This window comes from Meles meles, chromosome 13 (genome assembly GCF_922984935.1).
Source record: "Meles meles chromosome 13, mMelMel3.1 paternal haplotype, whole genome shotgun sequence".
NCBI lineage: Eukaryota > Metazoa > Chordata > Mammalia > Carnivora > Mustelidae > Meles > Meles meles.
The window spans coordinates 19,091,624-19,117,593 of NC_060078.1; positions in this window are offsets into that span (position 1 = coordinate 19,091,624).

Below are 25,970 nucleotides of genomic sequence, written 5' to 3' on the forward strand. Positions count from 1 at the left end.
GAAATAACAAAAAACAATAGCAATGTCAATATCAACAATAGCAGAAACAGGGTCACCCTAACTATTTTTGGTTCCAAAGCAGCAAAATCTTAACAATGTTCCATCAACTGGGACTCCCACTGAGATAAGCCCCAACCCCAATTCTGGCTTTGCTGCTGTGCAGACACCTTTTGAAATGACCTTGTGACTATGATCCTCATGTGCAGTCACTGTTTTCCAACAGGAACAGATAATTTGGTGACCTTAGCAACATTTCCATTTTTTCTTGAAATACTTTTATTTTTAACCTGGCCAGCTGGTCTACCTGAGGGCTGACTCCCACTCTTTACAAGTAAACTTTTTATGTTTTAATAAACATTTAAAAAGGTAAAAGCTTCTGTCTCTGAGATGCTCTTTGGTACCTCGTTGAGCAACATAACCTTCCTCTCTCAACCTGGCCATTGTCCTCCTTCCAAACTCCCTCAGGTCTGACACACAGCAAAACACAGTGGTTCTGAGGCCAGGTTCTCGAGCTAAGTTGCCTGAGTTTGAATCTCACTCCAACACCTCATGTTTGGTGGTCCAAATGAATCATGATGATAGCTAACTTTTACCTAGACTTACTACGCCATTTAATTCATGTTTTAAAAAGATTTATGCTTAGTGGTGAGGCCCTATTTGTACTGATTTATGGGGCACCTGGGTGGCTCAGTTTTAAGCGTCTGCCTTCAGCTCAGGTCATGATCCCAGGGTCCTGGGATGGAGCCCTGCATCAGGCTCCCTGCTCGGCAGGAAGCCTGCTTCTCCCTCTCCCACTCGCCCTGCTTGTGTTCCCTCTCTTGCTATGTCTCTGTCAAATAAATAAAATCTTAAAAAAAATAAAATGAATAAAAATAAAAAGATTTATTTATTTGAAAGAGTGAGAGAATGAATGGGAGGGGGAAAGGAGAGGGAGAGAGAATCTCCAGCAGACTCCCTGCTGAGCAAGGAGCTCAATGCAGGGCTTGATCCCACAACCCTGAGATCATGACCTGATCCAAAACCAAGAGAGGGGTGCTCAACCAACTGAGCCACCCAGGCATCTGGTACACCATTTAATTCTTAAACATCTGGGATGGGTACCCTCATTCTCATCAATAAGCAGAAATAAAATCCAAATCTGCAAATGCAGCCCCAAGGAGCTGAGTGACAAGCCTGAATTCACAGAAGTAGCCAGCCAAAGATCTGACTCCAGTTTATCTGACTTCAAACCTGTGCCCTTAACCAGCCTCTCTGTGTGAATAAAGAAGAGGATGTCCTTAAATCTGCTTGAATGACAAGACAAAATACATATCGTCCCAACTGTGTGTAGATAGCGTAGTTATGGGCAATTCTTTTTTTAGAGAAATAGAGTTTTCTACATTTCCTTTTTCAATACACATCAACTCCAATGATAGGGTGTTAAATATTAAATTTAGGCTTTGGTAACAAGAACAGAAATATACTCTTGAAGAAAAGTGTATTTTCCTTTAATGTGTGTGTGTGTGTGTGTGTGTGTGTGTGTGTGTGTGTGTCATTCTCCTGAGCATTTTATTTTATTTTTTATTCATTTATTTGACAGAGATCACCAGCAGGCAGAGAGAGAGGGAAGCGGGCTCCCCACTGAGCAGAGAGCCTGATGCAGGGCTCGATCCCAGGACTCTGGGATCATGACCTGAGCCGAAGGCAGAGGCTTTAATCCACTGAGCCACTCAGGCACCCCCTCCTGAGCATTTTTTAAGCCATCATCTAAGTATCAGGACAGCTGCTAGTTATTTCCTGGAGGTAAATTATTAACCAAGTCCAAGTGGACTTGGCCTTTTCACAAGATTCTTACTGGAACTGGAACATCCCTTCAGTTTTTTCATGAGTACGGCAAGATTGGCAACTGCTGCCCTCCTAGCTTCTGCTGTGACCTCCCCAACTCCACACACGGGGTATCGCAGGAGAGGTGCTCTGTGAGGTGCAGACCTGTTCATAGGCTGCGGCTGAATGCCAGAGTCAGGTGCTCCCAAGGGTATGAAACAAGGAGAAGCTAGAGTTGGGGCCTCTTACCACATCATCACGAATTAAATATGATTTTTGTGCAAATTCCTGCTCCTGATCAGTGTTTCTTTCCTCCCTTCCCTTTCTTTACCTCTTGGGACAGAATAAATTGTCACAGTTCCCCATCCTACTTTGTATCACGTATGTACAAAAAGATAAAAATGAGGGAAGAAGGGGTGCCTGGGTGGCTCAGTGGGTTAAGTCTCTGCCTTTGGCTCAGGTCGTGATCTCAGGGTCCTGGGATCGAGCCTCGCATTGGGCTCTCTGCTTAGCAGGGGGCCTGCTTCCCCACCCCCCTGCCTGCTTGTGATCTCTCTCTCTCTCTGTGTCAAATAAAGAAATAAAATCTTTTTTAAAAAATGAGGGAAGAAACATCTTTGTATGTCTTTCACATTCATGATTGGTCTCCTATACTCTGTGCATCTTGCATCTGTGGGTTTTTAAATACTCAAAGCTCAGTTAACACGTGAAAAGAAAACCTGCCTGCAGATGCTCTGATGTTTTATTGCACAGACAGAGCCGGCTTCCAGGTGAAGTGCGGGGTGGGATTTTGCAGAAAGAAGGGTGGGGAGGGAAAGGAGGGCTGAGAGGTCCCTGCCTGAGGGGCCTGACCTGGAGGGTGGACTCTGAAGCCTCCTTTCTTCCTCCCCATCACGCCTCCAGATGCACTTCATTGAGAACCGAGACCCAGGGGAGGCCGACTGTGTGGTGTTTCTGGGCTCTGTTTGGGCGTGGGGCCATCACCAGCCTGACCCTTACCCTGAATTTTCTGGTTCACTGTTGAAGAGCATAGGACTGGATGATGGTGGCAAATGTCCGAATGCCCTCCCCACCCCGTAAAGTGGATGAAGCACATCTAAAAACACACCTGATCAGAGCACATCTGAGAGATTCAACAGAAACCACACCAAGTGAACAAGCCCTTTCTGATGACAGATTTCTTTTTACTTTTAATCGAGTGAATGTTTTTTAGGTGTATGCCTAGTGCTTGGGGGAGTGACTCATGTTTCAGCCACAAATATGAGAGGAGTGGTCCGTGGCTCACAGACGGAGAAGTCCAAGTCAGCCATGTGGCCCACGTCCTCAGAGAACACAGGTGAGGCCCGCAGAGTCAGCAGAAGCTTCCCTCTGTGCCTAAGAGTCCAGGGCTTAATAATATCATTGACCTCATCCATAAGGATATTTTTTTATTACTCCTTGCTCATAATAGGTTTGCCATAAAGTTTTGCTATTTTGAATTGATTTTATCAAATTACAATCATTAAATAAATTATTGTTCCTGGGCATAAGCAAAATTATTAGAAAATTTACAAGAAACGTAAATTTAAAAACTAGAAGTTTCAACATTCATAGAATGTTTGAGTTTACAGAGGCCCGGAGAACATTTAGTGCAACTCATTTATTTTATACACACTCACAGAATTCAGGTCCCACATCTATTGAATCTCTGCCTCTTAAATCTGCATTTTAACAATTTTTTCATGTAAATAATCTACTCTAATATTTTTGAAAGCTGCTGTCATAGAACTATTTTTCTGTATTTTCAAAAATAGTCCATCTTCCTTGCAATAAAGATTTGCCCCTGAGGTAAGTAAAATGCATTTTAATACAATAACAAGCAGCTAGGTATCTGAGCTAAATTACTAATAAGGAAGTTATTCCTATAAATCTTTGTCCCCACTTTGTGGTCCCTCAGCTTTTATTTCGTTAGCCGTACTGACTGGGGAATACAGACAAGAGGGAATGGAAGGCAATCCATGTGTACAGACTTTAAGACCTACAGTCCCCCTCAAATACCTTCCTCAGAAGGGGGCGCTAGAACAGCTTCTACAACTAGAAAAGGATTCAGCCCTGTAACAAGGACTCTAATGGGGTTGGAATAACTGCAAATCATGTTTCCTCAATGCGAAAATATGGCAAAGGTTTGTTAGTGGAGACAGGAAGAGTTGGGGTGAGCACTGTGGTTCGGCAGCGACTTCACTCCTGGAATCCCACAAATTCAACTAAAATCCGAGTGCAGCTGTCCAGGACACATTTACTAATGTGCTTCCAGTGAATGACTCTTTCTGATGCACCTAATGTACTCAGTAAGGGGAAACCCTAAATTAGAAGGGATGACTTTGGTTGTCAATTTATCATAATTACCATCTTCGTCTGCTCGGGTAGAACATATATGCTATTATTTGGTAAGCAGGGAAGTCTTAGAAAATAAACATTTTGTAAGTTAATCACTAGAACAATTGCATTCAACGACTCATTAGGAAGTTGTACAGGACAGCACATTTTTTTTGAGAAATTGCTAAGAAGAAAATGAATTTTATATATATACCAACATGTAACAAAATAAACAAACGATAGATACTATAAGAAAATTATTTGTAATAATAAAACTTATTACAAAATATTTGCCTCATCAACTTGAGCTGTGACTTAACACATTATTTCTGGTTGTCATTAAAAGCACAAAAGTATATCAAGTAAAATTAGATTATCGTTACCGATTTTTGCCAGTAAATTCAATGTTAGAAGCCTGATTCCTGCTCAGTTAGAAGCTATTTTATTTTTATAATTAACTCATTTGGAAAGGGAAACAAGGCTATAAAGGGACTGATCCAAATAGATGACATAATTATTGTGATTTATTGACATTTACTAGAAAACTTTGTTGACTGAAGTGTGGGGAGCTTACTTTGCACAGAACAGATCTCTCTCCCTCTCGCTCTCTCTGTCTCTATCCCTCTCTTTCATTCCCTCCTCTCTCTCTCTCACTCTGTTGCATGCTCTCTCTCCCCTCTTCTCTCTCTCTCTGTTTTGCTCTCTCTGTCAAGAGGAAATAGAGAAAGAAAGGCTATAAATTTATTGTTCTGCAATTTTCCTATTAACATTCCTTAACAGTGAGGGATTAGTTCTGGTAGAGCCCTGTTCCACTGAGTCCCCACTGATAACAAAGGACAGGTTTGCTCTCAGTGAACACAAGGAATGCATTGCTTATTGGCTGGAATGTGTTGCTTATTGGCTGGCATTCTACTCTAAAGAGATTTCCTTTTCCGCTACTTGTGTATTAATTCTTTGACAATGAGCACATGGACTTAAAGGCTTCCCTCTTCAGCATATTGCCCTGTGACATCGTCACCATTGGTTTTATTGTTCAAACTGTGCTCGATTGGGCCAGTGGGAGCCATTTCAGAAGGGCTTCTCTCAGCCTTTCTGCTCTGTTCCCATCGTATTTTGAGCAGGATATTCCAGGTTCACCTTGCACTGCCCATGTTCATCCCTGGAGTCAGTTCTCCAAGGAGACTTGGATCCTCCAGTAGAGGGTGGTCTTAGGACACTAAGACCGGGAAGCTCACTGTGTTTCTTACTCCTCAACTATAAAACGGAAAGGACCAGAGCTGCTCACCATACCATCCCTGACACCTGCAAGAACCTTCTAGTCCTCCTACCTTCTTAGGTCTTCCACTCTGTCCCAACCAATTATTTCTGCAATGGCCAGAGGGATCTTCATAAAAGTGTCTCCAATCACTCATTCACCTTCTTACACTCTCAAAGTTCTTGATTTCACACTTTAAATTCAGAAAGAAAAAGAAAGAAGGAAGAAGGAAAGGCAAGAAGGAGGGGAGGAAGGAGTGAGAGAGGGAAGAAGGGAGGCAAGCAGCCCTCTAAGAACCTACTGCCCCCTCAGTGTTAACTCTACAGAGGCTCAGCTCTTCCCAATGAGACTCACCCCCCTGTCAGCATCAATCCCTGCCACTCTGAAGGCAGGGAGGAAACCAACTTCAAATAACAACAGAAAGCATAACAATGATGATTGTAAAAAGCCACACAGCAGTCTAAAGAGGGCAAGCTGACTGCTTACTGTTAATCAGTCATCCAGCATCTATATTAACAGTGAATGTGTCCTTTTCTTAGCCTGAGAAGAAAATACAAGGTATTTTACAAATGAACTGAATTGGGATTAATTTTTGAGACCCTACCATTGTTTCTAAAATGTCAAACATTTACTGAGACACCCCTCACTGCACTACCAGCCTCCTGGGACACCACAGTTCCTCATGCACCCTGACTCCCACCCCTCTAGCAGGCCAGATAAGAAGCCCCCATATTAAAGGGAAAAAAGTTCAAAGTTTGATTATGACAAAAGCATGAACATTTTATTGACTGACTGGAAAATCTTATTTTCAAGTGACCAGAATTTAATGGACCAGAGGAAGAAATAGCCCAACAGAGAGAATTTTAAAAGTCTAGGAGATAAAAATAAATTGCTTTGTAAGTCTATTCCTTGATGCGTCATGCTTCTGCAAAGATGCCATTATATGTACTCAGAGGGAGTATCAGCTATTTTTATCATCTATTCGCCAAGTTAGCACCTTGCTCATGGGAGGGGCTGACCCATTCACTTGTTTAAATATTTATTAAGCAACCTATTTGCCGGTCTGTTTCATCCTTGGGGACACACAGGGGGCAATGATACAGCCCCTGTCCTCAAAACCCACAAAAGTGCAATGGATTAATTCACAAGAGAAATGAGCACAATGTAAGTAAGCATCAAGTCCTTCACGCAGGGTGACACCCCTTCACGCAGGTGCCACTGGCCAGAGAGGAAGACGGAGGAGCCTGTTGAGCTCATCAGGGAATCATTTTCTTCAGCTTCATACTATTAAACTTACTAAGTTGTCTGGGACCTGGTCTCTTCCCAGATCCTTTAGTCTCTCCCATCCACGTCCCTGTTATCTCAGACACCACATGGGGCAACAGTTTCCTTCACACCTCTTAAGTTTCTCTCCCATTCCTTGGGGAGGAAGGAGATCATTTCCTCTGGATGAGTTTTAACAGAGAAATAGAGGGAAGTGACTGAGTCCCCTTGGATACCAAGGGGACTGAAAGGGTGTCACTGGGTCTGATAGGAAACAGGGAGGAGATCCAGGACAGGGGCCAAAAACAGAGTCCCCCGTGTCATTATTTTGGCCTGTTCACTGATTTCTTTCTTTTCTCCTTTGAAATTGTCCCAACAGAGAAAATCGGTCCCCTTCCTCACATTTCTAAATTCCCAAGTCTTTACTCAAGAAACAAACAAACAAACAAAAAAACAGATCTAGGAAGTTCTTCTAAATGATCTTAGTTTTTCTGTGGAGATCAATTACTGGGAGGTCAAAACAAAGCATTTCACAGACACCACAAATCAACGTAAACACAACGCACTGTTGGCCCCTTTTGCTCAGAAGTTTGTCCCACGGCACATCAGTGAGCATCTGGGTACAACACTTACTATATCACCCGCACGCTTTGGAAGCAATTATATCTAGTCCTGTAGATCCCTGGGCTTTGTTAACAGGCCAGAAGTGCTCTTTCTACATCATAGAAATCTCCAGTGCCAGGGAATTTGCAGCAATCTTCCTAGACACACATCCAAGGGGCTAGTATCCGAAGCCCCCTTCACAGGCAAACAAAGCATGAACACATTCATTTACTCAAAATACATTTCCTTGGTGCCAGGAAATGCACTTGGCTATGGGGATAAAGTGATGACTGAAACACAGTGCCAGCCTCTGGGGCTCTCAAAACACGATCATTTAAAAGGGATGGATGGCATGTTGACATTTTCCAATAGGACACTATTGGCTTACTAGAAAGGAAATGATTCACCTGGTTGGGCAATCTGTCCTCCTAAAATATGTGAACTATTCCTTGCCGAAATCTCCACAGTGGAAATTATCGGTCATGTGATGCCTCTAAATAACTCTATGTAAAGTCCTCTGCAGCAGGGACTTCTGTGATTCTAGAGTGGACTCTCCAGTGGTAGTTTCCATCGCCCAGACTGCATAGTACGTTGTATCTTCAAATCAGACCCTGGTATCTAAGGCCAGGACAGACCATGACACATTTTAATCCTGAACACCAAGAATTTATCAGCCTGGTCTGGAAGATAGTGCTGGTGCCACTCTGGCTCCCAGGAGAATTTCAATCAGAACATGTGCTCCGGTATCCCACGTTTGATCAAAGTGAGGATCATGATGAGTTTCAATGTGTTAGGCGCCTACTGTATGCCTGGCACTGCTTTAAGCTATCTTATATCTATATCTATCTATATGAACATGATTAGTTCTGCAATGCTGGTATTAGTCTCCTGTGGTATAAGAGCAGTATGTTTTACCCCCAAATTATAGAGAAAGCACAGGGAGGTTTGCTTACTTGCCTCCAAGTTTCTCTACTTAGTAAGAGCAGAACTAAGCAATGAGCCCAGACAATATGGTTGCATATATGCACATACTTATAAATATGCCACTTGAGAAAATACAATCAGAAAGCAAGTCTCTGTATGATCACAGTTGGCTCTGTCAGCTACAGTATGGGGCAGAAATGCTTCTTGAAGAAATCTCTTCTGGGGATACCTGGGTGGCTCCGTTGGTGAAGCATCTGCCTTTGGCTCAGGTCATGATCCATCCCGGGATCAAGTCCTACATCGGGCTCCCTGCTGAGTGGGGAGTCTGTTTCTCCCTCATCCCTCAGCCTGCTGCTCCTCTCCTTGTGCTCTCTCCCTCTCTCTTTCTGTCAAATAAATAAATAAAATCGTTTGAAAGGGAAAAAAAAAAGAAATCCCTTCAGTCTGGTTGGACATATGCTACCTCTCTCTTGATGGTGCAATGACTGGCCACATCTTAGCAACCCACTGATATCCATAGCATTAAATAGACCACAGGGATGAAGCCATTCTTTTTCCAAAAGAAGAAGAAAAATTAAATAATAAAAATATCCCTTTTTAAATGAATGTTCAACTGCAAACACTTTCGAATGAGGAAATACTTCCCAATATCCAGATTAAATGTCAGCATCCAGTAGCAAATAAACAATCAGTGAGTCTTTTTCTAATTTTTCCAAAATCCTGAGATTTAGAGATCTGTCTACCTTGCACCTACCACATGGATTACAGAATTTCTGAGGGTGAAGCGAAGCTGGAGCTACTGATAAGTGGGTGTGGGTCTAACTCAGAGGAAGAGCCGTGGCTGAGATCTCCAGGAAATGGCCACATGCTCAGAGCCTGCAGATCTCTGCTGTGAAGACAGTACGAAGTCGCAGGCCCTTGGATGCCTGGCTCAGGTGCAAAACCGTTTTAGGAGCCTACAAAACTTCTGAATGGTCCTGGACACGTGGCTCTCCCATTTTAGTAAGATTAGGGTCTGGAGGGGGTGTGGCCTGACCTGGCCTTGTCAACATGTTCCACCAAAACCCACTTTATAAAAAAATCACCATTCTCCCCCCCCCTTTTTTAAGTTGCCCTTTGACAACTCTAATAGTTCACCCAAGTCAACTCAGAGGCCAAGCTGTGTTATCTTTGTGTGGAACTGTCCTACAACAACTCAGCACTCTGTGCCCAGTGGCAGGGGCTGGTGAAGCATTGACATGGTGAGTCTGTCCTCCATTGGTTGTGACATGGTGCCTGTATTGGCCATAAGCCCCCACGAAGCCTTCAGGATTCAGTTTTACTTATTTTATTTTCAAATCAAGGGAGCTGTCGATTCATTCTGGTGAAGAGAGTCAGGTGATCTGTGAGTTCACTCACTGCCCAGAAAGCTGCACATTGTGAGAATTTACTGAAGAACTTAGCTCATTACTCTGCCATCAGATCTTGGCAACCTGGGGTGCCTGGGGTAGCTCAGTCACTAAGCATTTGACTTTGGCTCAGGTCATGATCCCAGAGTCCTGGGATCAAGCGCCCCATCACGCTCCCTGCTCAGCGGGAAGCCTGCTTCTGCCTCTCCCACTCTCCCTGCTTGTGTTCCTTCTCTCGCTGCATCTCTCTCTGTCAAATAAGTAAATAAAATCTTTTAAAAAAAATCTTGGCAACTTTAACAACATAGTGAAGTTCCTCCTAGCACATGATCTGGGGAATTCCTAAAAATTTTAGGAAGACTTCTCATCAATACATGTTCAGTATTTTGTTAAGCCTTTCAGGATTTCAACTGCTGTTGTTTTTATTTTTAATTGTTGATGACTATTAGTTTAGCACTATCATTGTCAATATAGTGTCTAGGAGGTGTATTGATTAATTCTACTGTGTGTAGTGATATATATTTACATCAGTATTTTTGGTCTGTAATTTTTCAACTCCACTTGCATGAATTATGTTCCATAAACATGTGAATCATTACACACTTGCCGTTAAAGCACATATAATCCTCCAAAGTGTCTTTGACTATGTGCTCAATCACTTACCTCAATAGACCTCCCAGGTAAAACTAGACAGGGCACAGTTGGGGGTGTGAATGAATGGCAGTGAAATATCACATTGATTTGCATGGAACAGAAATTGGTAGATGCTGATTTGCATGGAAAAGAGAAGTCTGTAGATGTTCTCTAAAAAGAGCTATTTTTTTGGTGAAAAAATTTGGGGTCAAGGTAATAATCAAGCTTAAATGTATGCAGGAATTCTCAGGACCTTTTGTATATTAGCATACTTTATGACACTATGAATGAGATATATCATGTAGAATTTCTCAGATCCAATTTACTGGTAAGTAACTATGATCTTTTCAAGAACACAGATTGGGAAGTAATTGTTTAGAATAGTGCTAATATTATCATGAATCTCATCTATGGGAAAGTAAAGGTTATAAACCCCAAGGCTATTCTGACCCTATGATATAAGCTGTAGACCCATTGGGCTAAGCTTTAAGAAGTCCAAACTACAAACTGTCACAGATAAAATGCTGCTTTATTTTGTGGATGCCTTCATCCAAAGACCACCAGGAATGCAAACGTAGGCAACAAAGTTAGGTTTAATAATTGATGCATCAAGAAGGACCATTCGTCATGGGGATCTCTGCAGAATGTTGAATGTGGGAGGTCGAGTGAGTGCCAACTGACTTTGGGGTCAGTTTGCCATAGAATAATGTTGCCAGAGAATGATCAGAACTCATAAACTGGGCACAGGACAGAAGAGGGCAGGATACAAGTGTCCACCATGGGCGGAATTATGGTTAGATCAGCTTCTGCAGTCTTATCTTGGAACACATGGGTAAACTTCTCTCAAAGGCTTCGAGCTTCTTGTTCTGTGATGCACATCATGCACGCAGGTCTTCTATGAGGGCGAGTTTTCTTTTTTTTTTTTAAAGATTTTATTTCTTTGACAGAGATCACAAGTAGGCAGAGAGGCAGGCAGAGAGAGGAGGAAGCAGGCTCCCCACTAAGCAGAGAGCCCAATGTGAGGCTTGATCCCAGGACTCTGGGATCATGACCTGAGCTGAAGGCAGAGGCTTTAACCCACTGAGCCACCCAGGCGCCCCAGAGGGTGAGTTTTCATTCTGTCACCCTTTTGGGAAATGGCTCTGTGTGGCATTCTACCTGTCAGCCTGTACTTTCTTTAAGAAAACATGAATTCCTTGATGGAGCTGATGTGCTTTCCCTTCCCTTCCTACGGAATGTGGAGGTGAGAACACACATTGTTGGTGCTATCACAGATCTCAGTAATCGGGGACTCAGATGGTGACATTTAGGAGTAGCTTCCAAGCCTGGGAGGAGAAAGTTCTGAGCTTCACTGGTCCTACTGTATCAGTCAAATCTGCAGCACGAAGAGATGCCATTTGACTGGCCCCTGCTAACCACCTGGTTGTCTCTAGGCCCGCGGGGCTGTTGTGGCTGTGGCTCTTTGTGTCCCTTAGAAAGACAAACCGGTGACTGGTGAGTTAAATAGGCCTCAGTCTCCACTGATAACACAGTTCCTGGGCGGGTAGCAGAGCGAGCCCTGCGGGACATCTTCCCTAACTCCTAACAGAGTCCGGCCTAGTCCATGTTCCTCAGTGGTCATTTTGAAGCTCCCATAAAAAGGAAAAGTGGTCAATAAGTGACTATTTCCCCTTTTCCTAAAGAATTTCAAGGAGGACCAACATTTTGCTGAAATATCAGCTTTCATCTGTTACAGCGTTTTCATCAATTTTACGTGAAACTTAGGTGGTGGCCAATGGAGATCGGACTGTATTTTAAGTATTTTCTACTACCTGAGCCCTTGGGTTTCATGCCCATAGTCACTGGTTCATACGTACAAATAGTGTGTCCTCAGTAAAAACCTCAGTGGTAGATCACAGACCCGTGCTCCCGCGTGGGCCCAGCAAACTAGGAAATAGGACTCTGAGAATGTTCTGTCCTTCACCCCAACATGTCTGGACCTGAGCTCTGAGGAGGAATACCTAAGATTGAGACTAGTTATTTGACTTAAACTTAATGGTTTCTCCCTCACGTATTTTTTTTTTCTAATGGGGGAAAAAATCCCCGCTCAGCTTTTTGTTTGTTTTCTGCTTTTTTTGTTGTTTTTCAAAGGAGCCTCACGTGTCACCTGGCTAATTAAGAAACTTGGAGATGGAGATGTGGTTTCTATTGAGTGAGGAGCCACAGAGAGGCCAGCGCTAATTCTGCTCCCAGCAAGCATGGTCCGGAAGGGATGTCCACGTCCAGCCTCAAAGCAGCTGAGAGGCGTCTGCAGCTCCAGCAAAAGGAAAAAGGAGGAATTGGCAACTTGTCCCACCCTAGTTCACTCTCCTCTGCTTCATGTCATCTTAGCAAAAATGGTCTTCCAGATAGTATAAGAGCTCAGCTCGAATTTATCAAATTATCATGCATTTGAAAATAATAGAGCATTACTAACCTAACTGAAAATTCTGACTTTTGAATTTATCTCTCTAGCAAGCAATATAATCAGCCAAAATTTGCAGGGTATACATGTGTTGTAAGCACACGTGTACATTTACAAGCATAAAACACAAAAATGTATCAGCTTTAAAGAAGAAATAATCTGTGGTCATAAATTCATTGAAAGCAAAAAACATTAAAGTGCCATGTGTAACTGGAAATATTTCACGGAAATGAATCACAAGCTAATGTAAAGGCCAGATATAAAATAATTGATATGTTAAAAAAACACATTTTATTTAATCTTTGGGAAAAAAGGCAGAGATATAGGATATTTTATTCAAATAAAATTCTGGTGTAATAAATTCAACATTAATTATTGATAATATAACTCAAAGAAGAATAAAGAGGAAACAAAAAGGAAGCAAAGAAGAAATTTTTAACCCAATACATGGTGTATCAAAAAACCAACCTCAAACAACACACTGAATAGTGAAATATTGAAGGCCTTCCTTCCAGTCCATAGGATGATATTGTCAATGGATCCACTCAGCTTGAGGATGGAGATCTTGGCTAGTGAGTCAAGACAAGACCAAGAGTGAAAGATAAGTTTTAAAGAATGGGGGAGAGAGGTATGCATTGACATCATTATCTATGCAGAAAAGCCAAGAGATTGTGCAAACAATTAGGAATGAAAAGAGAGATCTGCAAGTTTTCTGGGCCCCAAGTCAACAGCATTTGTATAAACAGGCTAAATACATCATTAAAAATAGAAGAGATGAAAAAAAGGAAGGGATGAGGGGAAAGGGCATGGTACGTAGAAACAAATTTAGTGAAAGATTTGCCAGCCACTTATGGAGAAAAGTGTAAACCATCACTGAGAGTCATAAAAGAAAACCTCCACCAATGGAGAGAGATGTATGTGCTCAAGCCTGGTGAAACTCACTAGCTCAGAGACGTGACTCAGCCCCAAATGAGCCTACAAGGTCAGGGCAATTCCCAGTTCCCGCTGTGGTCTCAACACAACCTTCTATGGAACCAGATAACAAGTGTAAGGGCCGATGACAGACACGAAGGCAATGTGGAAGAAGAGGCTGGATTTCCTGCCTCCCACAGGAGGACTTACTGAGAAGTAATGATTACGGTAACAGTATGAAATTTGCCAAATAGAATGAGAGCATAAAACACAGGAGGGGCAAACACATGTGTGCATGTTGTACAGTTTGGTGTATTTGTGACCCTGCAGATCGGTGGGGAAGAGGCTGATAGAAGTGCCTTGGGAACTGTTTGCGTGGAAGATGGCTGGTTTTCAAATATCGCGGTGTCCTCTCTGTCTGGGGAGACTGAAGACTGCTTTCCAGTGGCCCTGCCATCCAACCGTGCCACTGAGTGAGTATTGGGGTGGCTGCTGAGAGGAGCTTCCCTGCAGCAGGGATGGAGGAGGCTGCGTGCCCTGGACGGCAGAGCTACCCCGCTTGGGCTCCCAGGGACTCACTCAGCGGGGCCCACCCAAGACACTGGATACTTAACTGTGATCGAGAAGTAAACTTGCCTTGTCATTGCTATTGGGGAGATCATCTGTTACCACTGCACAACTAGCTGGTCCTGAGAGATACAGTAACTCACATTACAAAAGCCCTGAGCCTACATCACTATATATATAACTATATATATATATATATATATAACTATATATATATATATATAACCTTATATATATATATATGTATATCAGTATATAAAAATTACTTCTAAGTGGATTCAAGTTCTAAATATAGAAAAGCAACATTTCAAATTAAAAAAGATAAACTAGAATGCCTTCGTGAACTCAGCATAAAAGATTTGTCAACTGAGACATAACAAAAGAGAAAAAGAAAAGGCAGAAGAAACATATAAATTTGGAAACATCAATATCAAGCACTTCTGGTTTGGGTTTCTGGACCCAAATCAAATGTGTGTGTGTGCTTGGTGCTTTCCCATCTGCTATCTGCTATCTGCTACAATCAGTTCTCGGGAAAGCAGCAGGGCATTCCCAAATTCAAGTCAAATCTGTCACGGGTCCCCACCGGAGGCAGCCTTGGATTCCACAGTGGAAGGCCTCTCTGCCCCTTCACTTCAGATGCCTGCCGCACATACATGTGCGTCTGACCAACCGGCTGTAGATCAGAGCCTCCTCCCTGCATTTGATTAACTTGCTAGAGCAGCTCACAGAACTCAGGGAAAAAATTCACTTCCTATAAATCACAGTATCACTACATCTCTACAACAAAACATACCATAAATTAAGTATACACACACACACACACACACACACACACACACACACACACACACACACATATTTTCCCATTAATTATTAATTCATAAGAAAAAAGAGTCCAGTAAAAGCATTTGATCTAGGATATGAACACGGAAGATAGAGAAAATAAAATACATCAATAAAAAACATACTCATTAATGGAGAAACGCAAATTCAGTCAGTAATGAAATACTTTTCCATTCAACAGATCAGCAAAAATTAAGATGTCTGACACTTTGAAAGTCTGGAAGAAAATCTGAGGAACATTCTTTGCTATCGACCGAATGTTTGTAGTCCTCCCTCCCCTTGCAAAAATATTTTTACGTGGAAATGTAATTCCCAACGTGATGTATTTGGAGGTGGGGAGGTGAGGGCTTTGGGAGTTGATGGGATCGTGAGGGAGGAGCCTCACAGGATTTGTATCCTTATAGAAGAGACTGGAGTATTCCCTCGGCTCCTTCAGCCATATGAGGACAGGAGAATTCAGCCATCGATGGCCGCAGAAGAAGGAGGCCCTCACCAGACTGTCTGTTTGTGCCTCCAGAGCTCTGAGAAATACATGTCTACTGTTTACACACCACTCAGTCGATGGCAGAGTGTTACAGCAGCCTGAACAGACTAAGACACCCAGAAACAATTGGACAGCAATTGTTATGACCACTTCAGAATGTAATATTGAAATATTTAACACTCAAAACAATGCAAACACTTTTATAAAGATTATACTCCTAGATCTACACACTATAGGCATACAGACATGTAGACTATAGACACTTCCCATTTGCACAAAGAGACACATACAAGAAATAACCACTGCAGCATTATTTGTAACAAAGGAAAACAGGGGATAACTTGTGGTTCTTTGGAATCTCCTCTCTGCCTCTCTCATGCCTTCCTCCAGTCCAACCACAAATGCGGACAGTTCTACTACCTTCAAAGCCGGTCATTTTATCATCAGCCCCACTCTACTCACTGCCAGACCAGCACCCACTAACTGTCGCTTGAATGTCCCAGTAGCCCTGTTGCCTCCACAAACTCTTCTACTCTTGGCAACCATCATCCTTCTTTAGAAAACATGGTCCTATAACACTGCTCTGTGCTCTAAACCGTCCAGCGACTTCCTGGATGCCGACACTGCATTCTGGAATCCCACCTGTCACCTGGATGGGCTGAGGGAATCACACCCCCAGTATCTCCCTGGCCTCTGCTCCCAGCCTCTCGCAGCCACGGTTCCCCAGCCACACACACAGCTCCTCCTCATCCATATATAGCTGCACAAAATATTCACAATGGCCCCGAACTTCTCAGAAAGGCTTTTCATTAAAATCCTACATAAAATGGCCACATGAGCATGTAACCATCACCTGATACGTTACCCATTGGTTGGTTTCTTTTCTGTATGACCCCCTAGACTGTGGGCTTCACGTGTGCAAGGACAGGCATGGTTTACTGGCTAGTAGATACCAGGCCCCAAGTGGTAGCTGGGACTTACTAAGTGTTTGATCACTATTTGTTTAATGAATGGATGAGCATCCATGTCAGCACATATGGATCTATATAGAGTCTTGATGAAGAATGAAGGACACCTTCCCCAGTAGAGCACTTTTATCGGCTTATTCTTTATGGCTTAGAATCTGAGTTCTAAGCAACCTGTTGGACACATCCGTTCACCTTGGCTTAGCCAAGAGGGTGGTGAGTTATAAGTGATTCCAAAAGAAAAAAAAAATAAAAGAGATACCGAGTTCAGGACCTGAAATAGAGTTTGGAAAGTAGAAAAACGAATATACCCATCAACCAGCACATCACTTAACGGGAAGACAGACATCTGCTGCTCTCAGCAGGGGCTGGTGGAGGTATAGAAGATGCTCTGGAGCTCTTCTACCACAAAGCCCTGATGTGTATAGGGGAGTTCTCTGCCTGGCTTAAGGCTTTAAGGCATGAAGGCACATTCTGTCTTTGAGAAAAAGAAATCACGTATCCAGTTTATGCATGCCCATTTCTTTTGATTCAACATATTTTCATTTTATCACCATTTTTATCATTTTTCGTATACAAGCTAGTGATTTTCAACCATGACCGTGCACCAGAATCACGTGAGCAGAGACCGCGAGGAGAGTAACCTGGAGCATCTCAGGAGGCTTGTATGTTTGCTGGCTGTTATTTGTGTTCCAGTTCCAAGGTCAAGCCAAGAGTCAAGCTAGTTTGAGAACTGCTGACTTAACTGACCCAAAGTACAAGCCCACTCTGTGCAGGGTGTGTTCAGAGTGCTGAAGTCTCTGGACGCTGGGATTACCATTGGCATGTTTGTTCTTAATACCTGTCTGCATTTTGACATCTTCCCTGATGATCACAAGTAAGTTCCATAATAAAAACAAAAGTTGTTTTTAAAAAATGCATCACTTTGAAAAACTTTTGTCTTCCTCTCTTTAGTCTGTATCCAAACCACAGAAGTGATTAGTCAGTCTCCCTAACTACTCAAGGACACACATCACGGGACACGGGAGACGATGCCAGTTCTGAGACTGTGTTGTTTTACCTTTTTTTTTTTTTTTTTTTAAGTAGATGTTCAGTTTAGGAAGCTCTGATAAAGTCTGAAAAGGTTAATCAGCAATAACCCTGTTCAAAAAGAAGACTGTGAGAACAGGTCCCTTAATCACCTGTCCTACCTGGTGTCAGAAGTTAGAGTTAAACCCACGGCGATTATCAGCTACAGACAAGGTGCCCTGCTGAGAGGACCAGCCTCTCCCAGAGGCACAAATAGCCATCGCCCTGTGCGGCTCCCAGGGCTTCAAACCCTTCCCCTCCGGAGCCCAGCAGAAGATCTGCAGGCGGTCCTTGCCACAGGGCACTCAAGGACGCCCAGCGTGAGCCGCAAGGCTCGAGTGGCCGAGGTCCGAAAGCGCCCCTGGCTCCTCCCTGACGCCCCCGCGCTCCCCTGCGCGCCTGGCTCTCCCTCTGCCTGCCCCGCACTCCCGGCGCGGGGCTTCTCCGCGCGCCCGGCGCCTCCATAACCCTCTCTGCCTTGTGACCAGGCCGGTTCCCCCCTGGCAGCGCGCAATCAGGCTTGGTGTCCAGTCCCGGGTAGGAGCACCGGCTCAGTGACCACTGGTGACAACACGTGCAGAGACCTTGGCGAGGGCGACGCCGCTGACTTCCTGAGGCAGTCCCCTTTACAATCTCTGTGATTTCTTATTCATCCCCTATGGGCTCACTTGGCTGGTTCTGTGTTTGGCTCATTTTAGAAACAGTGGCCACAGGGGGAAATTTTCTGTGTTTGGGAGTGAAGTGCTCCAGGGGAGCAGGTGCAGGGAGAGGACAAAAAAATCGTTCCTACCTTCTATTCCTTGGGCACAGTGCCGTTAAAGCTAGGGCTACAAAAGCAGTGCACAGGGCACAGGCACACACATTCTCAGGCCATACAATTTGGCGCTAAGGAAACCACACACAGGCAGCCATAGCAAGATAGGAAAAAAGAATTACTACAAAGTTATAAGGTTGGATCTAATTCCAGTGTTAATTTCAGAGAGAAAATTTTGCAAAGGCCTGGATGACTAGTCTAAAATGTCACATCTGCCACATATGTATAATTTTGATAGATAATATCTATAATATATGTCATCTATTCCCAATTATTTGAAGGCAGAACTTTATACATTTCATCTGTCACTTATATTGTGCCATAGTTTTTGTTTGTTTGTTTATTTATTACTAGAAAGAAGGAAATGCCCCCTGATCCCCCAGACTGGGGCTGCCATTAAGATACAGTCCAGAGCTATAGATGTGGGGAGCATGGGTCCCTCAGTGGTTCAAGAGAAGCAATGACATTTTAGAAACGATTTAACTCAACTAATTTATTTTATAAATGAGAGATTTTAGCCTATCAAGATCAAATAGCTAATAAGAAAACATCAGATAAGGGGCCAAAACAAGACAGGGGATTCTCAATTTTTCATATGATTTCCTTTCTTATTCATTTGCTCTTACTTACCTTTATATGAAAAGATCTTCCCACCCACCTACCCAAGAGAAAGCATAGGATTGGATTATACATTAATTTTCTTTATCTATTTACATGTATTTTAAAAATTTTACAGGGCTCAAAACATTTTGTTGATGTTGATTTGTTTTTACTATCCCCTTAAGTGGTGGCTGTCCAAGTTCTCAAGATACAGAAAGGCTATAACTGGATCTGATCTGGTGTGCTTTGATCCACTGTGTGGTGTAGCCTTTAACTCACGCTATTTTAAAATATACAATTCCCAAATTTTACTATTTCAACACTCATTTGTAATAAAATGCTCTAGACACCACACAACGGATCACAACACACCAGATCACATACAGCAAAGTTCCCTGTGACCTACCTGCAAGGGGGAGAAAAACTCTTAGACTCATCTCCATTGCTCACATCAGAACCAAAACTTTGCCCTTTGAATCCATGTTAAGTCATTTTGTGAAGGATGGTGAAGACACAATTTCCTTTAGGAATTCCGCTCCTAACTCTGACTCCACACCTGATAAAGTGATTCACTCCGGCTACTGTGCTCAGTGCACCGGGGTCAGGATGTGACCTGATATCCTGTGTTGGGCTAGGATTTGGGGCAGGAGAGGAAGAGCACTGGTACTGTGATGTTGCTGTTGAAAGACTCAGATTTATATTCAGACCCTCCTTGGATGGAAAGACGAATGGTGACTTTGTCAGGAAGCTTGCAGGCATTCTTGAAGTGAGTGATTTCTCTGCATTTCAAACGAGAGTCTCATATGGGTGTCAAAGTCAGCCAAGATAGAATGTAGAGAAAATATAAGCAGGAGGAATTTATATGTGCAAGTCAGTGATGTCATTAGCCTGAAAAGTTATCCTTCTACTTAAGATGACCTTCTAACCAGATGGGCTTCCTGACCTAGAGTTTTCACCTTAATAGTCCCATTTGCTTCCTGCCTATCTAAATGTTGATTTGGTTTTCATTCAAATATGCCAGAAAATAAATCTGAGAACCATATTTCCTATCTTTTAGACATCATCAAGAAAGTTATAAGAAACTTCGGCCAGTAAAGAGCTCCTAAGAACTCTTCTTAGGAAGAAACTAGAATGTTAACACAAGATAGTTAATATCAAAACACCTTGAAAAGGTCAAGACTCTTGTCAACTAATTAGTTTAGAATTTGGGTTGCCAGACTGAACTAAGACTAGTTACTCTACCTTCCTACCTAGAAGGGGAACAGTGCTGCAGGTCCAGCCAAGGGAACTCAGATCAACCTGCTGCCAATTCAGTAAATGGAAGGACCAAGAGCCAGACAGAGGGTAAAGATGGGATGTGAACAAAGCAAGAAGTGTTGTAGGCATTCAGTTTTAATGAGAATAAAAGCAACTGAGTTCAGTTGCATTTTAAGCCATGCATCAAGCTGGCTTAAAGTTATAAGGAAGGCAAGTAAAACCCTAAAGATATATTTTTCTTGGAACACACACTGACTTGATATATGAAATAACCTGTTAATAGTCTAACAAGTGTCAGTCATAATTTGTATGAAATCTATCTACATATACCTTATTCATTGTGGTCTCCATATGGGTAATTAAAAATATTTTGGTTAGGGTCATGATCTCAAGTTCACGAGACTGAGCCTCGAATCGGGCTCCATGCTCAGTAGAATCTACTTGAGATTCTCTCTCCCTCTGCCTCTGCCCCTCCCCCTGGCTTGCGGGCTGACATGTGCATGTGTGTGCGCGCTCTCTCTCTCTCTCCCTTTTTCTATATATTTATAATAAATATATTTATATTTATAAATAAATAAATAGAATATTTATTTTTTAAAAGATGAATATTCTAGTATAGAGCCTGTATATAAAAGAACAGAATTTCATAGCTTTTTTCTCAACTGTTTTAGAATCCTAAAGGTGTAGATAGTGTTTTCAACATCCTCATGTCTTCTTTTTTAAAGATTTTATTTATTTATTTGACAGAGAGAGAACACTGAGAGAGGGAACACAAGCAGGGGGAGCAGCAGAGGGAGAAGCAGACTCCCTGCTGAGCAGGGAACCTGATGCAGGGCTGATCCCAGGACCTTGGGATCATGACCTGAGCTGAAGGCAGGTGCTTAATGACTGAGCCACCCAGGTGCCCCCAACATCCTCATGTCTCAGAGACAAAGTGGAGACAAAGAAAGAAAATGTACCAACATGATTCTGTCCGCATTTTGTGTAAGCACTTCAAACTTTTAAAGTAACTTATCCTTAACAAAATATATCAGCAACTTGTTAAAATAAATGATTATGTGTACAGTCTTTTACCATCAGTTCATAATCAAACTACAATCTTTAGTTCTTTTCTCATCTTTTCTAACTGAATGTTTAATTCTTCCTTTTGCTTTTTTCTTAAATAATGTTTAAAACTGTTAAATTTCCTCCATATGTAACTTTTCACATGGGTCTTGGATTTATATTGTGAGATACTTTCATGATTTTTCATGATTTTTATTTTTTTATATTCCATCTTTTGTTTTACCTCCAATGAGGGAGAGAGACAGAGAAAGAGAGATTAATTATTTGGATTTTTAAACTTGTTTCTATTATGAATTTTCAATTATACAGCACAACAGACAGAAAGAAATTCAAAGCCCCTGTTGATGTCTGCAGGATAGGATACAGCTTACAGTTACAGTTGTTGTAACGTATCACACAGGGGAGCAGAGGCAGACCCTCATTTATGACTGTCCTGAGAGCACTGACTCATGCCCACACTCCCACCCTGATGCTCTGAGGAAACACAGAAATGTTTGGATAAGGTGGGAGGGAAATCAAGTGGCTTCTTGGGTAGATGTTTACTGAAATAAGCTGGAGCAGTTTTGTTCATTATCAGACAAGGCAAAAATCAAGGGAGAAAATGACAAAGCAGATAAAAAGGGCACTTAATTATGATTAAGGGAAAAAAATTCATAACTCATAATTCACCAAAAATATAGCACCAATAAAAGCATAAGATTTAGGCCATCTGAGGGAAACCACACTGCTATAGAATATTGAAATTAGTCACACTCAGCTCTTGTGAATACAGAATTAGGTGAAGAGACTCTCCACCATGGACCTGGTAATTTACCAGGACCTACAGTGACCGTCCCCCTACCCTAACTCCTGATGCTATGCACACCTGACTCCACCTTCCACTTCTACCTGATGCCCACATGCATCCATGTGTCCTTGTTTCCAATATGCTCTGCCCTGACATCAACCCTTCCTTACCTTTGGAGTGCGGTTCCTGTCTCCTTCCCCCACAGGCACAAATTCCACCCAGGTCAGGCTGTTGCTTGGGAAGTAAGTGTGCATTCTGGGGTCAGACTTGGTGAAGATCTCATTGACAGATAGACAGGCATTGGAAATGCTGTTTAACCTGCTGGGTCTCACTGTCCTCATGGATAACCCAAGCATAATAGCGTGACTGAAGTCACAAAGGTACAGGGAGAACTGAAAGAGAGAATCTATGTACTGGGAAACATGCAATTACGTTATCAGAAATACTAGACAATTAAAGTGTTGTTTTTAAGGCAGTAGAAAACACCTTAGAAATTATATGACCTAAAAATGCACATACAAATACCTAACAGAAAATATTTCAAGTTTCACTAATAATCTAAATTTGTAATCCCTTCCTGGCTAGCTAAAGGTCAGAAAAGGTCAATAAGACATTGAATCTTGGGGGGATAAAAAATGGTGGGGAAATAGGAGGAGGGGCCGTTTCAACCTGTACCCTACAGTGAGCTGATTACCTACCAAAGAACTCCGATCACCCATGAAATCAGCCTGAGATCAGAATTCTACACGTCTGGATCTCTACAGGGGCAGAAGATGCCAGTGGGCAAGTAAAGCGGAGTGGGAAGGTCGGACTGATACCGGAAGATAAACAAAAGGGGTAGGGAGCCACCAGAGGTGACTGATTGGAAACTAATACCCCAATTTGAGAGTGTCCTGCATCTGGGGACCAGCATTAACTTGGAGTCTGGTTGAAAACACTCAAAAAGAGCAAAGGATCGCGGAGGGAAATTGTGGGAATCGGGCGGATAGGGACAGGGGCTTAAGTCCCTGGATCCAGGACAGCCTCCCCTGGTGCTGAGCCAGAGAAAGTGCAGCGGAGAAACCAGGTCTTGGTCTCTGAGCCGCCAGCGCACCCGAGAACGCATGGGGTCTGGCTCCTGTGAGGGGCTGGTAGCCTCGCCAGATGGCAGAATGCCGGGAAGTGCTATCAGAGCCTGAGACCCACGCCCCACACCCTCCCCTGGGAGAGGTGCGCGCAGGTGCCAGCCCAGTGCCCTCGGACCCAGAAAGACCAGGCACTCCCAGCCCGGGCCAGGGGGAAAATCTCACTGTGTGATCGCTGCTTGGAACCTCTCTGGCGGTCTGGAGCTGCCCAGACAGTCCCGCTGCCGTGGTTTTGGGTACAAGCAGGAGATCCTGCATCCCTAGGGACCTTGACTCGGAACCTGCTCTGCCAGCAGCTCTGCAGCACCCACAGGGGAGCAGACTGAGTCTTCTCTCTGAGAGGGAGGTCAGGGTGCAGTTTTCTTTCCTCTAAACCTCCAAAAACCATCAAAAACTGTCAAGGCAAGAAAAAACAAAACAAAACAAAACAAAAATGAACAGACATAAAAGCCTCCAGAGAACAAAAGCCTGAAAAACCGGTTTCCTCAGAGCCCACCCCCTTAAGGGGGGTGGGAGGACTTAACTCAGGGAACATCATTGACTGAAAACCCAGGTGGCAGTTCCCTCCCCCAGAAAACCAACCAGGAAAGAAGAAAAAAAAAAAAAAAAAGATGACAAGAGAACAACCACCACTGCTTCATAGATACAACTTTTATTTTTAACTCGTTCCCACTATTCTGTTTCTTTTTTTTAATAGATAATTTTTAACCTATTTACCATCACAGTGAGATGTCCAGTACATCAAATTCCATAATAACCTTCTAACCTGAACTTTTTGATAAATACACCCATGTTTTTCTTTTGCTTTTCTATTTTTTAAATTTTTTTTAAATTTTAGTTTAGTTTAGTCTAGTTTATTCTTTTATTATTTTTATTTCCTAATGTTCATATAGAGTTAAAATTCAAGGTAATCCCCTTTCCCAAATCAATGCTACCCCTATAGGTAAACCAATTTTTAATCACCCTTTATCTTAGGAAAGTTGAGTTCCTTAACAAAGATATCAAGATACATCCATGAAGAATCAAAATAAACTTCCTTGCCCACATTGAGAACTTATAACCACTCTCCCATCTTTTTCTTCCGCCAGTGTTTCTGTGTATTTGTGTTTGTCCTGATAGTATATAAATCTTATACTTAGGGTTCTTTTGAACGAGGTTCTTCCTTTTTTTGCTTTTATATATATATATATATTTTTTTTTTCTCTTGTCATATACTTTTATCAGTCTTTTTGTTTGTCTGTTTTTGTTTGTATACTTCACAAAAGTACCTTGGGGCTCATTTGGGCTGAGCTTTCTCTTTTATCTTTTATCTTCCCTTTTTTTCCTGTCTCTCTCTCTCTTTTCTTTTTCTTTTCTTTTTTCTCTCATTTGGGTGGGGAATCCTGATTGCTCAGAAGCATTCCAGGGTGCACCTTGATTGCACCACGGTTGATACAACCAGCTACATCCATTCAGTCATCTCTCACCAAAATGACTAGGAGGAGGAATGCCCAACAGAAGAAAAATACAGAGGATGGGCCTTTTGCAACAGAGCTAATGGCTATAGACATAGACAATATGTCGAAAAAGGACTTCAGGCTAACAATTACCCAGGCAATAGCTAGGTTGGAGAAAGCCATGGATGACCAAATGGAATTGATTAGGGCAGAACTGAAAGCCACCAGGGATGATGTTCACAATGTTAGGGCAGAACTGAAAGCTACCAAGGATGATGCTCAAAATGCTCTCAATGAGTTCCAATCGAATCTAAATTCTCTAAAAGCTAGGGTAACTGAGACAGAAGATAGAATTAGTGATCTGGAGGACAAACAGATAGAGAGAAAGGATTAGGAGGAAGTCTGGAACAAACAGCTTAAAAGCCACCAAAACAGAATCAGGGAAATAAATGATGCCATGAAACGTTCCAACGTCAGAATTATTGGAATCCCTGAAGGGGAGGAGAAAGAAAGAAGTCCAGAAGATATAGTGGAACAAGTTCTACATGAAAATTTTCCCAATCTCGTGAATGGAACCAGCGTTCATGTACTAGAGGCAGAACAATCTCCCCCCACCAAGATTATAGATTCTAAAAAAAATCAAGGCACCTGATAGTAAAATTGAGAAATCATAATTGTAGATATAATCTCTTGAAAGCTGCTAGGAAAAAAAGGCTCCTTACCTACAGAGGAAAGCCCGTCAGAATAATGTCTGACCTGTCCACAGAGACCTGGCAAGCCAGAAAGGGCTGGCAAGATATATTTAGGGTACTAAATGAGAAGAACATGCAGCCAAGAATACTTTATCCAGCAAGACTGACATTCAAAATGGATGGAGAGATAAAGAGTTTCCAAGACTGGCAAGGCTTAAAAGAGTATGCGACCACCAAGCTGACACTGCAGGAAATATTAAGGGGGGGTCCTATAAAAGAGAAAAAATCCTAAAAATATATTTAACAGAAATATAGAGACAATCTAAAGACAGAAAGCCTTTAAAGGTAACACGATGTCAATCAAAACGTATCTATCAATAATCACTCTCAATGTGAATGGCCTAAATGCACCCATAAAATGACACAGGATGGCAGATGGGATAAAACGACAGGACCCATCCCTATGTTGTCTACAAGAGACTCATTTTGAACCTAAAGATACACCCAGACTGAAAGTGAAGGGATGGAGAAGCATCTTTCATGCAATGGGGCTCAAAAGAAGGTCAGGGTAGCAATTCTCATACCAGATAAATTAGATTTTAAACTAAAGACTATAGTCAGAGATACAGAAGGACACTACATAATTCTTAAAGGGACTATCCACCAAGATGATCTAACAATTGTAAATA